Below are 18,461 nucleotides of genomic sequence, written 5' to 3'. Positions count from 1 at the left end.
CTCACTTAGCACGCATCATTTGGATTAAAACTAAATCGTAAAAATAAGACCATTTATAGGGGCATTCACTATAAACATCATTTATTTTCAACCTTAGTCATACACGACTTTCTGGCGAAAGTGAAACTAACAGTCTGTGTGAAATGCGCTAGGCTGTTCTACTTATCCCTCTCATTCTGCACCAGAACAAATGTGCACGCATTGCCCGTGTTTTACTTGCTTGAGTGTTTCTGCATTATATGAGAGGCTTTGGAATATAAATCGCAGCATGTTTCAGATGAAAAAACGCGACTTCTATTTCTGAAAATATCACAGTTAGGAGATTTATAGCGAGTGGTTCCCTGCATTATTACAGCAAAGTGCGTGATTACAGTACTGAGCCGCTGCAATGGAGCAGCTCTAATGCTATTAAATTAAAGATGATGTACCATAGAGCAAAAAAATGAACAGTGAAAGTAACAAAAACTTGTAAAATACATTTTAATGGGCATAATTAAGTGTGAAAATAACCGAAGGATGTACAGTCAAACCAAAAATTAATCAGAGACCAGATATAATTTTTTATATTTTTTTTTACTAGTGGGTGCAGGACACTATAGTTAATTTATGTAAGTGAGGATAGCAAAATAAAGTAAACTGTGACAAATCATACCCAAAATGTCTTCATACAGTGGATTACCTGCAAACCTGAACTTTTTTTTGGTCTGAATAATTTTTGGACCCAAATTTGTATAAATTTTACAGCTAGTCCACTGTATGAAGACATTTTGGGTATGATTTTGGGTGTGACAAATCATACCCAAAATGTCTTCATACAGTGGACTACCTGTAAAATTGATACAAATTTGGGTCCATAAATTATTCAGACCAAAAAAAAGTTCAGGTTTGCATGAACCTGGTTGACAGCATGCCCAGGAGACTACAGGCTGTCATTAAGGCTAAGGGTTGCCCGACAAAGTATTCATAATTTTGTAAATAATACTGTCATACTAACAGTTGTCTGAATTATTTTTGGTTGATTGTAATCTATTACATACCTTTCTATCAAAATTATCTAACATTATCAAGTTAAATTTGTTCTGACATAGTTTAACTCTGAGTTCTTGTCATATTTTATTACCATTTTCTAAACTATAGTGAATAAACTGTGATAATGTGAGAAATATTGAAGGTGTCTGAATAAATTTTGGTTTGACTGTATCTATTTGATAAATGAAGTTAACCAACCAACATTATACATACCCTTTTGGTTTCTGTACCCAATATTTAAAAAATTTACAAATGCAATAAAAATATCGGCATCGGTACTCGGTATCGGCAAGTACCAAAAATAAAAGTATCCGTATCAGTGCATCCCTAGTTTAAATGAAGACTTTGACCTTGCATGTTTCTTGGCAATTTTTATTTTTTTATTTTTTTTTTGCGTGCAATGTGTAGGAACATACCGTTTTGTCCGATGTGTTATTGTTCCCATTGAATATTGTTGAATTTTTTGTTGTTGTAGATGGAACTGATCTGGAGTCTGTGAATTTAAAAATCTAATTGCTACCACCTGTTATTCTTCATTGGTCCTAACATAATCATTAAAGGGGTCATATGATGTTGCTAAAAAGAACATTATTTTGTGTATTTGGTGTAATGCAATGTGTTTTTGCGGTTTAAGGTTAAAAAAACACATTATTTTCCACATACTGTACATTATTGTTTCTCCTCTATGCCCCGCCTTTCTGAAACGAGTCGATTTTTACAAAGCTCATCGGTCTGAAAAGCGAGGTGTGCTCTGATTGGCCAGCTATCCAGTGCATTGTGATTGGCCGAATACCTCAAGCATGTGACAGAAATGTTACGCCCCTTACCATACTTTGTTTCCATCATACAGACTATGGTTTCCATGTGTCCGGCGCGACGAGACAAAACCAATAAAACCCATTACAAACGAGGCATTTGTTGCATCCAGTGGGGACATAAATACTGATTGTAATGACTTATACTGTGTTTTTACGCTTTGCGTTGCGTATTGCGCCGCGTAAACATAAAACCATATCTGTATTTGTGATCGGAGAAATGACAAACAAAAAGCGCTACTCTACACTGCTCAAACTCGCATTTGAATCATCAGTGGCAAATTCTTTAAATATAAAAAACGTACTTACAGGCTGTGAGTCAGAAGCGCCAGACTGTCCTTGCAAAGTTGGAACTGCCCCACTTTATAGAAACATCATGTCCTCTTTTGGAAGGCCATACAAAGTAGTTTCACTTTCACAACGAAACACACAGCGGCTTGAGTGAGCGGTGCCCGGCGAATTTGACAAAGGAGGCTTGCGGCAACCACATGTGATGACCCCGGGCTGGACTCCGCTTCGTCCACGGTGAAAGCCGATCCGGCGATTGACAGTGCGAAGTTGATGTTTTTCCTCAGCGACCAGCACGGATCAGCTCCAGGCATGACGAAGCGGATATCGTCCTCTTTTGGAAGGCCAATCAAAGTAGTTTCGCTTTCACAACGAAACACAGCTCCTTCACGACATGGCGGTGGCGGCAACAATACTACAGCGAGAATAAAAGTTATGCCTTCTTTCTTTGCGTGAACATTTGGGTGGCGTTATGCAAATCTTCCCACACAGTGATGTAGATATGTGGGGGCGTGTTTAAATGAGGCGTTTTAGGAGGGCATGGACAAGTCTTAACTTTTATAAAGAATATCTATTTGGATTTGAGACTTTAGTCTTTGCAACTTTACAAATCTTCTTTATGCACCAAGAGCTTGTAACACTCCAAAGAGAAAGGAAAAATTGAAATCTCATCATATGACCCCTTTAAATTACTGAGAACCTGTCACACTGACGAAGGCAGCAAGCCGGAAACGTTTTCATCTGCTTTTAATCTCCTGCAATAAAAAAGAGGATTTTAGAGTGCAGACCTTGAGTAACGTTTGATATAAGATATAGGTCTCTGCACCTATATAAACTGGGTGAGTGTTGTGATTGGATTAACATTGACTCAGACAGAAGCAGGTATTTATTGGCTGCTGTCCATTTCAGACCGTATACACGGATCACTATAATCTGATTTTTTTCTGTATATGTTCACTTTACTTAAGACATATCCAACTGTGTTAACGAGAATACTTGAAACGGGTATTTTAAGATAATTTTGTGTGTATGTGTCCATTCGAGTACAAGAAGGGAACTGATTTCTGTGTCCGTGCTTTCTGAAACGCGTCTCTCTGTGTGTGCGTTTTGACTAACTTGCGGATCACATGCGTGCTGAACCATGAGGCCTGGTCCGTGTTAAGGGTGCTCCGATCAGGATTTTTTGGGCCAATCACCGATTGTCGATCACAGGAAGCAGTATCTGCCAATACCGATCTTTTTGAAGTCTTCTTTTTATCATGTAGAATTATTTATAGTGATGCTCCAGTCAGGATTTTTACAGACATTAATTCAGGGCCTGAATTTCATTTTCAGCAATTCTCCTCTTAGGTGCCTCTTCTGGGGGGGGGATTTTTTTAATTTGAGGGGTGGAGGGGGACATTTATTTATTTATTTATTTTACATATTTTTCAAATATATATAATTATATATATTGTAAATGTTTGATCATGCAGTGCATTTTTGTTTTTACAATGGGGAAATTATTGCACAATAGCTTACACGCAGCACAAGCCTGATTTTGTGAGCTGTATGTGAGGTGGCCTCATGCCATGTTCACACATACTCCATTTGCAGTGCGTATGCAGTCCATGTGCGGTACGTAAGCAGTGCAGAAGCAGCACGGACTCCTTGTGCTTTCACACAGGAGTCTGCTACATATGGACTGGCTGTTTACCACAAACACTACATTTATCCCTTTTGATTTCATATCTAAACGTTGTTACTGAAAATGCTTTTTGTGATTCTCTACACAGTACAGTAATACAATCTTTTATAGATATGTTTAGATACAAAAAATATAAGCAAGAGTATGTGTGAACCTGCCGTTATGTGTGCACTTTGAGTGTGCATGAGTGCACCATCTCTAGGAGAGCGCGCGAGTGCTGAATGATTTAAATACTGGCAAGAATTAAAAAGAAATAAAAATTTGTGCTTTTAATTTAAACTTTAGTGACGATGCAACACTGCCTCGATTGTGCAAGTGACAGTTTAGCATTTAGAGAGGGAAAGAGAGAGCGAGCACGGTGATTTACTTATGCTGTTTGTGAAATTACGTCTCACAGAAGGTTTTCAAATGACTTTGTAAGTTATTTACTGAAGAAATATGAATTGTACCTCACCTCACCTTCAGCATTATAATTATTTTACCCGCGCCGGACAGATATTGAGACAGTGCGCTGCATGTCATGCCAAACCTATCACAGCAGGCGTGTTGTCAGCTTGAGATCGGTTTATGAGATCGGCCTTTATAGAGACCGCCGATCAAACTTCCCCAAGCCATTATCGGCCGATAGCGATCGGTAGCCGATCAATCAGAGCACCCCTAGTCTGTATGAATCAGACTTTTTTACACGGCACCCCTGCTCTCTCCAGATGGCACTCCAGTTGGGAAACACTGTCCTACATCACAAGTGCAGTGCAGTACCAGGTGAGCTACCGAGCAAGTTTGCTACTTCAGAAAAGCCCAACAATATGGAGCTGGTTATGTCATGAAAATGTATTGGGTTACAAATCATGCGTTATGGTAAAAGTGTTTTGAGGTCATAATACAATATTGTGCAAGAACACCACACAAAAATAAGTCTTTATTAATCCATAGTCTGCCCCATAATCAAAATTTGTGTGGAACAAATTTTTATTGATGTTTTACAGCCCCTAGTGTTCATTTCAGCTGGAAACTGTTGTTTTTCAATTCTCAAATTTTTTTATTGGAAATAATAATATCACTAATCATTGATTCTTGACACTAATCCTCCAAGACAACCTCTTACTCACAAAGGCTTGAACACTGTGAGATACAATTATATGCACTTCCTAATACTTATAGAGAAGTATAGAGAAGCAGTTTGAACAGATACTGTGCTTTCAGATGTTTAAGGTGAGAGCTAATCTGTGAGTGTGTGTGTGTGTGTGTGTGTTGACAGTGACACTGTCAGCTGAGGGATGATTCCACTGCAGCTGTAGAGAAGGAATCTCCATATCTCCATCTTTGTGACATCTCTAGTTCAACATCAATCACATCTGTGTACAAGCACTCACTGACAGATACACGCCATGACACAAATCATATATTTTTATGATTTCCCTCTCCACATAGACAATTTGAGGCAAATTCATTAAACAGATCCACCATTTCCGCTTTATTCACTAACCACAACATTTTGGACAGTAATTCATCAAATATTGATCAAGTGATGGAGAAGAGAAGACATAGCCTATATCAAAACACATGGACATAGATAAGTTGTTTCTGTACGTTAGTCTTTATGCAGATGCCTGGCTTGTAGTGGTGGAGAAAGGTTGTACATTCTCAAATTATGCTTTATCATGACAGTCTGCTGCATCATCTGCAACCTAGCGCTCAGAACTGGCCAATGAGATGGGGAATTGTGTTGTGAAATTGCAATCAGCACTATTTGGCAGTTTGCACCGGAACCTTGGTTTCCTAATTCCTTATTCATACTGTGTGAATTCCCCTCTGAGTATCTCTCACACCTGTGCAGTCACTAAGGCCCCATTTACCCCATTGCTAAATTGCCCGTTTGGATCATGGACTGATTGAACAGCTAGAAAACATTATATTCAACCAAGATACATTAATGATAGACTGGAAGCTGATTGTTCAAACCTCAAGAGAGGTGGTCTTGAGACACATTATTGACAAGTTAGTCAAGAGGAAATTTTCTTCAGGCAGTGTCAATCTCAGCAACATTTCAGTGTCTTTCCATCAGCTACATATTTTGCTTTTGAGACTTACACAATTGTCATGGCAAGCTTCACTTGCTCTTAGGCATCCCCTGTATTTTTTTTTAAATTTGCATACACATTTTGTCCTGAAAATAAAAATGTATCTTATGTACAAGTTTGTGAATTCAACATGGACATGTTCTCAGCACAAATAATAATAATTAAATGTATTTATTTATTTACAAGATGCAGTGAGTTCTTTGCTTGGTGGTGTTACTAGGAACATGTAATGAGGACGCTGAGGCTGAGTCTGAATCCATTTGCGGGAGTTTATTGAGGACAGTTTCAGTGAACAGGAATGTCAAGGCAGGCAGAAGGTCGAAACCAGAATGACAATCCAATGTAACAACACTTACAGGGGCAATCCAGAAGGCTAGAGTGAACAAGCAGGCAAAAGGTCCAAACACACACATCCGTCCGATCAGGCAAACTAAGCAAGGGGAATAATCCAGGTAAACGTTAGGTCGGTAAACAGACAGAATCATACACTGAACAGGCAATCAGAATCACAATAGAGAATGCTTGGTAAGGCAGGTTTAACTTGCAATACTTCGCGATGAGCATGAGCACAGTCTCTGGCTATAAAAGGAACCAAACAGGAAATGAGTGTAGAGGATGCAGAGGGAGTGGAACACAGTCAGTACTCGGGTGAGGGCTCCCTCTGCTGGCTTGGCATTACAGAACCCCCCCCCCCCTTTTAGGAGCGCCTCCTGGAGCTTGACGTGGACGTACCCATGGTCGTGGTGCTGGACGATCGGGTCTGGTTCGATGAAATTCCTCGATGAGAGATGGATCCAGAATGTCATGGGCGGCTACCCATGACTTCTCCTCAGGCCCATAGCCCTCCCAGTCCACCAGATACTGGAGCTGACCCCCTCTCCTACGCGAGTCCAGCAACACATTCACCTTATAAGCGGGAGTCCCGTCAATGTCCAAAGGTGGTGGTGGCTCTCGGACCTCGGCTCCGGGGTCAGCATCCAGGTGGACCGGTTTGAGGAGAGAAACATGAAAGGAGGGAGAAATACGATAATTAAGTTCCTTTACCGTGGTTGGTTGTGGCCATTCAGTGACTGCCTTTACTTTCGTCTCATCCATCCTTACTCCCTCATAACTAATATGGTAGCCCAGGAATGTCGTCTGTCTTACATGGAATTCACATTTTTCAGCCTTGACAGAGTTGGTTCTCCAATAATCTAGTGAGAACAGTTCTGACGTGGTTGATGTGTTCCTCTTCAGATCTAGAGTAAATCAAGATATCATCAATGTAGGCTACTACGTACTGGTTGAACAGGTCTCTGAAGATTTCATTAATGAAGGATTGGAAGACAGTGGGTGCGTTAGCAAGTCCATAAGGCATGACCTGATATTCATAGTGCCCCATAGTGGTGAGGAAGGCAGTTTTCCATTTGTCTCCCTCTTTGATCCTAATCAGATTGTACGCACTTCTTAGGTCAAGCTTGGTGTAGATGGTGGCTTCACGGAGTTGTTCGAGGGCGGATGGAACTAATGGTAGTGGATAGCGAAATTTAACTGTTGTGTTGTTGAGTCCTCTGTAATCAATGCAGGGTCTTAATCCTCCATCCTTCTTTTCGACGAAGAAAAACCCTGCAGCGGCTGGTGATGTGGAAGGATGGATGAAACCTGAGCTCAAGGGCTTCCTCGATGTATTCCTCCATGGCCTGGCTTTCAATTCTGGATAGCGGGTAAACTTTACTCTTGGGTGGCATGGCGTTAGGAAGTAAGTCTATTGCGCAATCCCACAGTTGGTGGGGTGGCAAACGTGTGGCCTTGGTCTTGCTGAACGCTTCTGACAGGTCATTGTAGCAAGAGGGGATGTTCAGAATCTTGTGGGTCACTGGGCTTTCGATGCTGGTTGCGAGACATGTTTGGGGCTGTGTAGCAAAACAGTGATTAATACAAAACCTGGACCACTGGGTTAGCTCACCATGATGCCAGGAGATGTCAGGGTCATGAACCGATAGCCAGGGATATCCGAGGATGATTTCATGTTTAGGGGAGTGGACAACATACAGGGTAATGGACTCTTGATGGAATACACCAACATGGAGGGAGAGTGTTCTTGTTTGTTGAGTAATTCCCTCTCCAAGGAGTGTGTAGTCAGTTGCTTTAATCTTGATCGGGGGGTGCAAGGTTGAGTGGGAAAATTATATTTGTCAACAATGCTCTTGTTTATTAAGTTCAGGGCAGCTCCTGAGTCGATCATCGCTGTGAATTCAAGAGAGACATTTTCAGTTTTAATTGTGACGGGGAGTATGAATGACTTATTACTTAACAGTGAGAAAGTCTCAGTATTCACCCTCGAAGCTGCTTGAGGCTTGTGTGGACATCCAGGGCTGCAGTGGCCTGCCTCACCACAGTAATAGCATAAATTAAGCTGCCCGACGCCTTGTTCTTTCCTCCTCAGATAATCTGGAGGTACCGAGTTGCATGGGTTCGTTGCCGTCGGTTGGAGTTAACAGCTGAGAGGGACTTAGTGGCTCATGATGGAATCCTCTAACTCTTCTTCTTTTCGGGACTTGTCTCATCAGGTTATCAATCTTAATGGTTAGCGTTACAAAGTCAGAAAAAGATAGACCCTCTCCTTTACAAACAAGTTCAGATTGCAGTTCGAGGTTCAGACTTTTCTGAAAGATCACCTTAAGAGAAGTATCATTAAATCCACTTTGATTGTTCTGAATTCTACCCCATACTCAGCAGCGGTGTTTCGGGACTTGTCTCATCAGGTTATCAATCTTAATGGTTAGCGTTACAAAGTCAGAAAAAGATAGACCCTCTCCTTTACAAACAAGTTCAGATTGCAGTTCGAGGTTCAGGTTTTGCTGAAAGATCGCCTTAAGAGAAGTATCGTTAAATCCACTTTGAGCGGCGATTGTTCTGAATTCTACCGCATACTCAGCAGCAGTGCGATTACCTTGTGAGATATTTAATATCTGAGTAGAAATGCTCTTGCCCCCTGCGGGATATTCAAACATCTCACGAAGCTGTTGAATGAAGTAATCTACAGAGGTTTTGAATCTTGGATCTGTGTCCCAAACAGCAGCCGCCCAGTCGACCGCTCTGCCAGTTAACAAAGTCATCAGAAATGCACATTTCTTCCCATCAGACTCAAATTTATCCCCTTGATGATCAAAATAGATCCTTGCTTGGCGAACAAATCCCTCTACACTGTTCGGCCGTGCCATCAAATTTATCAGGTAGAGCAAAGCTTACCGTTTTCGGGCATTGGTGCGGGGAGCAATTGGATGTAATGAGTTAGATGTCCATTAACTGCTTGAAGGTTTATGAGTTGTTCCCGGTAGCCCTTTAATATCTCACTTTGGTAGGCAAATGCTGTTTGCAGGTTAGAAACTTCCGCTGGATTCATTGGTGGCGAAGTATTCTGTAATGAGGACGCTGAGGCTGAGTCTGAATCCATTTGCAGGAGTTTACTGAGGACAGTTTCAGTAAACAGGAACGTCAAGGCAGGCAGAAGGTCGAAACCAGAATGACAAGCCAATGTAACAACACTTACAGGGGCAATCAGAAGGCTAGAGTGAACAGGCAGGTAAAAGGTCCAAACACACACATCCGTCCGATCAGGCAAACTAAGCAAGGGGAATAATCCAGGTAAATGTTAGGTCAGTATACAGGCAGAATCATACACAGAACAGGCAATCAGAATCACAATAGCGAACGCTTGATAAGGCAGGTTTAACTGGCAATACTTCACCATGAGCATGAGCACAGTCTCTGGCTATAAAGGAACCAAACAGGAAATGAGTGTAGAGGAAGCAGAATGAGTGGAACACAGTCAGTACTCGGGTGAGGGCTCCCTCTGCTGGCTTGGCATTACAGAACAATAGATTTTGGTGGAATGAAGACCTCAATATAAAGGCTCAACTGAGATCAGTCTTTTTAAAATTCAGAGTATTCCTTTTAAATACCAAGAATTTGAATAAATCAAATTATGTTGCTTTTTTATCTCTTTAATTTAAAATTCTTCTCATCTCAGCTGGTTTCAGGGTAAATGTCAGACAACAGAAGATTATTCATAAAAACTCAAAACTAAATTTTGATTGGCTCCAAATGAATAAAGTACACTGACAAACTTGTTTTTGTCTACAAAACAAATAATTAATCTATGATTTAATATTTCTTTATAATATGTCAAAACAATTGTTGACTCTGTAATTCGGTCTCTCTGTAATCACTCTCTCTGTTCTTGTACATTTGCATGGAAAGCCGATGCATTTGGGCTGTAGATCCCCCAGGGTCTGTGGGGTTAAAATAGCAGCATGGCACAGTACGGATTTCTGTGGGTCATTCTGTGCTGGTGAATAACAGCCTGTCTGTTGATTGATGCTTACAGGAGCATGTTATGATGAATAGGTTGGCTAAGTGAGCCCTTTTCACAAATAAGAAGTTTATTTTTAACTGTTGACCTTGCCTTGTTGAATAATGCATATGGCCAGGCAGGCTGATGTGTTTGAATGTGTGACAGGCTACTGAGAGGAGTTAATTTGTATTAAACGCAAAACGCCTGGGCTATATTAATGAGTCCAGTGATGTGCCATCATCTGTAAATAAACTTTGACACCTCCAGTCATTACAGCCAACGTATACTGATAATTACTCCCCCTCTCCCCCTTTCAGCTCACATTTTGCACGGTTTTGAGCAGTTTATTCACACAAGTCGGCCTTTCAAATCTATGCCATGTTTAAACATCCTGTCATTAGCCATACCAGAGCTACACGACAGTCTCCAAGGCCCTGCTGTATAGTAACCATGGCAGCGTCCGACCTCATTGAGAAGGTTCCCCATTGGTTCTCATTCAAACCCTGTCCCAGCATGCCTCTCTCAAGAGCTATGCAGAGCAATCTGAGGTATGATTAGGTCTCTGTGTGCTAGTGATGGAAGCACAAGCTTAAGACAATTACTTAGCTCAACTTAAAGATAAGTCTTTCTCTCTGGGTTCCAGCACACTGTGCCCTTCACAAATGTTGATTAATGGCTATGAAGCAGAGGAAATTACTGTATGCCAAATGTGTCCAATGGCACTTTTTTGTACTGTGTTTTGCTGTGGTTTGTGATGCAGGTTGCAGTTTAAACTTTTCAGCTGTTCGATTTTTTTTCATGTTTAGTGCTAGTTTGTGGTTGTTACGAAAATCGGTTTGTTATTGAAGGCTAGTTAAATTTACCTCAGTACAGACAGGAAAGACTTTAGACAATCTGAGCTTCAATAAATGCCTTGCTCAAGGGTCTCAACTTAGTCATGGTATAGAGGGTGGAAGAGTGCGATGTACATTCACTCCACCCACCTACACCTCCCTGCCGTTACCGAGACTCGAACCCGCGACCTTTGGTTTACAAGTCCGACCCTCTAACCATTAGGCCTCTCTACCCTGTACTTCACATGTTTCTATCCAGTCCAGACAGATTACATGATGGTACAACCATAACTTTTGGTGTTTGAATCAGCATGACAGGAAAAGTAAATGCTATTCAAGGAAATTCAACAAAGGTAAAGCTTTGTGGAAAAATACTTGCACAATTGGTGGCTGACTAAATACTTTTTTGCCCCACTGTATATCCAGTTCAAATCAAATTCAATAGTTTGGACATTCGCCATTTACCTCTGAAATTGGTTCAGACTACACTGTGCAGTATGCAGAAAAAGTAAATGCTATTCAAGGAAATTCAACAAAGGTAAAGCTTTGTGGAAAAAATATTATTAACAATTAATTATTAACGGTTAACAAAAAAAGTTCCTATACGAAGAGTCTATCATTGTTCTGTTTCTTACAACTTTCAAACAAGTCTTTTGTCAAGCTTCAGGCTTTGAATTCCAAAGTTCAAGGCTATCTTGACAAACTTTTCAAGTTAAAAACCACAGTTCTGAAAATGTATTTCTTACCTTCAGTTTGAAATCTTATATATCCAGTTCAAATCAAATTCAATAGTTTGGACATTCGCCATTTACCTCTGAAATTGGTTCAGACTACACTGTGCAGTATGCAGATAATTTTGTGGCAATCAAAAAGAGTTGGGTAATTTTATAGTCACAAATAATCTCAATAAATAATGGGACCATTAAGTCGAAGCGTGGAGGCCTAAAGTGTCTTTTGTTTTGGAGTTATTGGTATTTCACTTCTATGAAAGTTAACTTCTATGAAGATTAACATTTTAATGGAGTGCACATGTTTTTGCTTCTTGGATTTCTCTCTTTCTAATTCTCTACATCTTTCTATCTCATCCAACCAAAAAAGAGAAAAAAATTATGGTCACCAGTAATCACAAAAAAGTAAATTGCCACCATAAAGTCACAGTTAAGAGGCCTAAAGTGTTGTCATATTGGATTTGCACAAGCTTATCTAGCTCCACTAGTTAAAGATGTTTTAAAAATAAGGCAGAAGATCACCGGAGATGTAGTTGAAAAGTGGGGAAACCAAGATCCAGGTTATTGCATGAAGCTTGGTTAGGAACTGGAGTGTTGTTTCATATGAGATGGTATCAAGCAAGGTGACACGGCCGGGCCGTGGGTCGCATCAGGGGTGTTTGAGAACTGCTTTCAAAGTGGGTCATGAAATCTTATACAGAGAGTGTGGTTTGCAGAGGATCGAGATCAGAAGTGTTAATTGTTGAATGGATGCACAATATATTTTCATAGAATTTCATAGAAATGTATAATGTGCACTAGTTTTTTCTTCAAAGACTACTGAATTGAAAACAAAAGAAAGCCAAAGATTTACGTCTAAAGTAATATATTTGAACTGAAAAATGATTCTTTGTGAAGCCTGATAGAAGGCAATAGATTGTTGGAGTGATGGGCAATTTGTATTACAAGGGTATAGGTCATATGATCAGCATGTCAAAGTCCTCACTGTCCTCTGAATGGGCTTTTGCCCTGCACAAATGAGTTCAACTACTCTATGGTCAGTAGGGAAGAGAGACAATGTAACATTAATGACTCATGAAAATGAATGAGTGGGGCAAAGAAAAAGGAATAAGGGCTAGAGAAAATAATTAAAATAATTTGCCTGTTTAAAAGGGCAGAAGGGAATGTAAAAATCGAGAGGTTATGAAAAAAATAATCTGATGCTCTGGCCAAGATGAGCAATGTGAGGTTGCCGTAAAAAGGGAAGAGGATGACTTACAGTGAGGGAGAGACAATTGCAAACAGAAAGCTTTGCGTTCCGAGGGACCTTTGCCACTTGTTGCAGGTTCTTCTATCTGAAGAGATGGCAAAATCTGGGGGAAGAACGGAAGGCTGCGGGGTCACTTAGGAAATGGAAGGCTGAAATAAGAACAATATTAATAGTCCAGGGTTGAGACAGAGAGAAGGAAAAGCAAAGTGGGAGGGAATGCACACTGAAGTAGAGACTAATGGGACAGGGGTCTGAAGTGGATTTGAACCTGTTTCTCAGCTCTACTTTAGACATCCTCAAAATATACCCTCATGAAGGTAACCAAACACAGCAAGCTTTCATCAGGCATGATTTAAATTGAGCACCCTCCCTTCGAGAGTGGCCATTCTTAAAGCTTACTGTCCTTATGTTCAATATCTACAAAAAATAGCCTGCATCCCAGAAAAAAAAGATAGGGAGAGAAACGTATTCAGGGTAGGGCTGGGCGATATAGCTAAAAAATTTATCAACTATATAATGTTCCCCTTCAGGAACTTGAGCTGCGTCGAGATCGCTTTGGGAACGCCCCTGCGTGACCGTGTTCTGAAGCACGTGTCAAATCAGCCCAATGGAGTAGCGAGACGTCACGGGCGGGGTGACGTAAGCACCAGAAAGTATAAAAGTGCATCCAGCAGAGCGCAAACAAGCTTCTGCTCTTCAGTAGCGCTCTGTGTATGTGTCTGTCTATTTACTGTTGTCTGTTCACACAAGCATATATAAAAAACAATCATGAAAAAGCGACCAAACAGCATTACAAACGCTGTGTTCCTCCTGCCCACGATATCTGGTGGTGGGGGATACACACGATTTGTGTGTCGTTTGTTTGGGAGCAGAGCATGCGCGGTCAGCTCTCGAGGGGGCTGATTGTCATGACTGCGAGCTGCTCTCGCTGTGCATGCTCCACTCTCGCCTGGCCGTGTTTGATGAGAGCGGCCATGTTCGCGATCCCACTGGCAGCGGTCCCTCTGTTGCCGAGGCACAGCGCAGACTGGTGTCATGGGGATCGCAAGTGGATTTAGCGGAGGGATCTGAGACGGGCTCGTCCTTTTCTTGGTCCTCACCCGCTAGATCCGCGGCTCTCTCTCAGGGTTCAGAAGCCCGCGCTGCGGTTACTTCCCCTCCGGAGAGAGAGCCAGGCACTTCATCTATCTTCCTCCTCCGAGGTAAAGGAGATGAGTGTCGAGACAGAGGAGACTGTGGACTCGCCACCGCAGTCCCTCGAGTACGAGGAGCTCGTGGAGGTTGTGACTCGTGCTGTAGCCAAATTAAATATCGATTGGCCAGCCGAGAAACAGCGTTTCCTGAGAGCGAGGTCACAGCTTTCACGACGGGGCCTTCCGTTTTTTTCCCGATCTCCATGCCGAGGTGTCAAGATCGTGGGAAAAAACATATTCTTCCCGTATCTATAGCCCCACAGTCTCTAATTATTCCAATATCGTGGGGCTGAATGAGAAGGGAAATGGGGCGATGCCAACTTGCACACCATGGCGGTGTTACAAGCGTACCAGGCTGACCTGCTCAAGGACCTGGATGACGGGGAGGAGGGGGAATCCGACGTGGTAGCTGAACTGCGTCGGGCCACAGATTTGTCCCTCCGAGCCACCAAAGAAACAGCTAGAGCTATCGGCCGTTCAGTGGCAGCAATGGTGGCCACGGAGCGGCATCAGTGGTTGAATCTGTCCAAGATAAGGACAGATTCTTCCTCCTAGACACCCCGCTTTCGCCCTCTGGCCTTTTCGGCGACACAGTCAACACTGTCGTCGAGAGGTTTCAGGAGGCGAGAGAGCAAGCGGCTGCGTTTCAATGGTTCCTCCCTCGTCGCTCCCAGGCCCATGGGGCTGCTGAGCGGGAACAGCCCCAGCCGTCAAGCTCCTCATACCGCCAGTCACAAAAACAGAGCGTTGCAACCCGCACGCCTCCGCAAAAAGAACGGGGGTCGGGGCGACGCTCTCAGTTGGGGTCTTCTAGACCGAAGATGGATCTGCGGACCGTTATTTTGTCGAAGAGGACCTCGACTAAATGGGCCTGACACCAACATCGTCAGGCCCCTGATGGCAGCCCCACCTGGGGAGGAAAGGATAACACCTCAGTATACGGTGCCCGATCCTCCTCAGTGCCCTCACGGAGAGTCACTGATACCCCTGCCACCCTCGGTGCTTCAGGGCTCAGTGAGCTCCAACGAGCGAAATTCCCAGCTGCCGCCCTGCGACGGTACGGCACGGGAGAGCTTGCAGATAGTATCTCAGATCCAGTCCGAGGACTGGTTTGTTATGATAGATCTCAAAGACGCTTATTTCCATGTTTCCATCCTCCCTCAATACTGGAAGTTCCTGAGGTTTGCTTTCGGGGGCGAAGCATACCAATATTGAGTTTTTCCCTTCGGCCTGTCACTCTCACCCCATACTTTCAGGAAGTGTGTGGATGCTGCTCTGGCTCCTCTGCGACTCCAGGGCATCCGCATACTATATTATATCGACGATTGGTTAATACTAGCTCAATCGGAGCAGATGGCGGCTCGCCATTGAGTTGTCGTCCTTGCCCATATGAGACAGATGGGGTTAAGACAAAATGCCAAGAAGAGTGTTCTTTCTCCACTACAGAGAACCACTTATTTAGGCGTGCTTGCAGTACATTTGTGCTGGTCCTCTCCACACACTTTTGTCCACTTTTACAACCTAGACCTGGCATCTACCCCTGGTTCCCAAGTTCTCTCTTCGTGATGTGCTCGTAAGATACACACACAGGCAGGGACTTGGTAGTATGGTGCAGTGGGTATTCTCGTTCCCAAAGCGATCTCGATGCAGCTCGAGTTCCTGAAGGGGAACGTCTCTAGGTTACGTATGTAACCATGGTTCCCAGAGGGAACGAGACACTGCGTCTCTTTGCCATGCTCCCTGCATCCCTGCAGGCGCTACTTCATCAAAGCTGGTTTGCGCTCTGCCAGATGCGCTTTTATACTTTCTGGTGCATACGTCACCCCACCCGTGACGTCTCGCTTCTCCATTGGGCTGATTTGACACGTGCTTCAGAACGCAGTTATGCAGGGGTGTTCCCAAAGTGATCTCGACGCAGCGTCTCGTTCCTTCGGGGAACCATGGTTACATACGTAACCTGGAGACGTTTCATATCGTTCGGTATCGATAATTATTGACATTTTTTATAATCTTTTTTAAAGCAGAGCAATAGAAAAAAAAACGTTTAAATGTAACCACTGTATTTTTAAATTAACCCAATTTATTGAGACAAACAACAAATATATTTTTTTAACAGTCAAACACAAAATAAAAATTAAACAAATATCTAATTTCTAATGTTTTATATGCAGATTAAATAGGTCTGAAGGAAACTTTTGGCTTGTCTCTCGAAGCCACAGGAGGGCACAATGAGCAAAATAATGTAATTTGATTAAATTGCCAACGCAAAGGAAATAACTGTATATAAAAAGAAAAACGTGCATTTAAATTACATAAACAATTATGAACAAAACAGCATAATGTATTTATGCATTGCTTAATACAAAGAGCCGAATCACTCATCACACAGATTGCCTTTAAAAACAAATGAGATGCAGTGAAACGAGTTTTCTAAAAGTTTAAACTGTTTTAAATTTGCATGGCTTTCTATAAATCTCTTGTGTGAGACGTGAGAGCAGCAGTCGTACTTGTCGTCTAAAAATGCGCTGTATATTTGTTCTGTGTGAATGACTTGGTTTCGGTTTTAACCACAGTCTATGGTTTTAACCTAATCAAGATCTTCTACGCATTGAGCTACTATATTTCTCTAATATTTTGAATGAATGACGCAACAACTGCCCGTCTTGTGAGCTAGACTTTTAAAACATTAAAATGCAACAACGTCACTTACAGCATCATCACCACATCTCGTGCTCCACTAATGACGCTCCCAGACGCACACCTAACATTTGATTGTACTATTTTGCATTCAAATGCAAATGTTTATTTTAAATTCGACTAATATTCTTTTTTTTTATTCACAATCTCCTCATCACAGGCAGGTACAGCACTCATTTCAGCATGTGTTCGTGTTTTTGTGTGTGGTCTGCGTCACTCATAGCATGTGCCTATATCGGACATTTTTTCTATCGTTATCGAAGAGGGTGTACCATCGATAAATATCGATACCGTTTTATCGCCCAGACCTAATTCAGGGTCTGTTTCTTTTTGAGTATTGATTTTGTCCTTTTCTAACTTCCCTTGAACACCATCAGGGTCATTTTAAGCAAAGAAAAACACAAATGTCAGAGGGTTATAAAGGAAAAGAGGTGGAGGGAGAGGAATAGCGTGCAAGCATGGAAAGTATACATGTCGGGCTTGTAATTACAACAATGTGACATGCAATCAATGTGGATTAGAATGCATCGTCCACATTAGCCATAAAGTGTGCATCTATTATGAGCTTTAATCAGAAAATGACAAATGTAAGAATGAGAAACAACAGGCAGAATTGCATCCTGATATTTATTAAGATGGCTTACTAAATTACATTTGCCCTTGTATGCATCTCACACTTTTAGTATGTTATTATATATACCATATGTCAGATGGTTGAGAATAAATTTGAAGTTTTCTAAATCAACATTAATAAAATTATTATATATCTTAGACTTAAACTAGTGGAGTTTAATTGTAGTTCTACATTTTCAATATACAGAATGTCAGGGGATGACTGGGAAGATCTGTGTCAGATGTGTTTAAAGAGGCCCAGCACTCTTATGGATTGGAGGAATACTGATCTTAAATCAGCACTCCCAGAGATTTTCAGTACAACCTATCAGACATGCACAACAGAACAATTTCAGTCTGCCACAAGAGACAGAACATAAATAATTACATTTAAATTACTTTACAATTATTATTATTATTCCACTTTTATTTCAAACATGTTTGTTATTGTTGCGGTCAATTAATTAATATTTATCAAATCTTATTAAAATATATATTTTCATTCCATTTTAATTCTACTTCTTTGAAGACAGATTTAAGGTTATGCATTCTGTTTGCTGTGGCAATTACAATCTGTGGAGAAATTTAAAAGGCAATCTCAGTTCAGCTCTGCAAAGTGCACAGTCTTTTTTCAGATTGCTTTCATTTTAGCCGGTGGTCTAAAACCTTGCCCACTGCATTTTGTTGTTGTTGTTTGTAGTCATGCATATCAAGAACTAGTAAAGGAATAGTTCACCCAAAAATGAAAATTTGCTGTTAATTTACACACGCTCAGGTCATTTAAAGTGAAGTAAAGGAAGGAAGATGTTTAGCTGAAACCATGGTCCTTGGTGGTTCATAAAATGCAAGTTCAACGCTAAACTGTTTCCTGTTTGTAGGAACTGGATCACTGTCGGGCATGTCCGAAAACAGA

This window comes from Sinocyclocheilus grahami, unplaced genomic scaffold, assembly GCF_001515645.1.
Source record: "Sinocyclocheilus grahami isolate Dianchi unplaced genomic scaffold, SAMN03320097.WGS_v1.1 scaffold693.1, whole genome shotgun sequence".
NCBI classification, from domain to species: domain Eukaryota; kingdom Metazoa; phylum Chordata; class Actinopteri; order Cypriniformes; family Cyprinidae; genus Sinocyclocheilus; species Sinocyclocheilus grahami.
Note: the sequence above shows the minus strand (reverse complement) of the source record.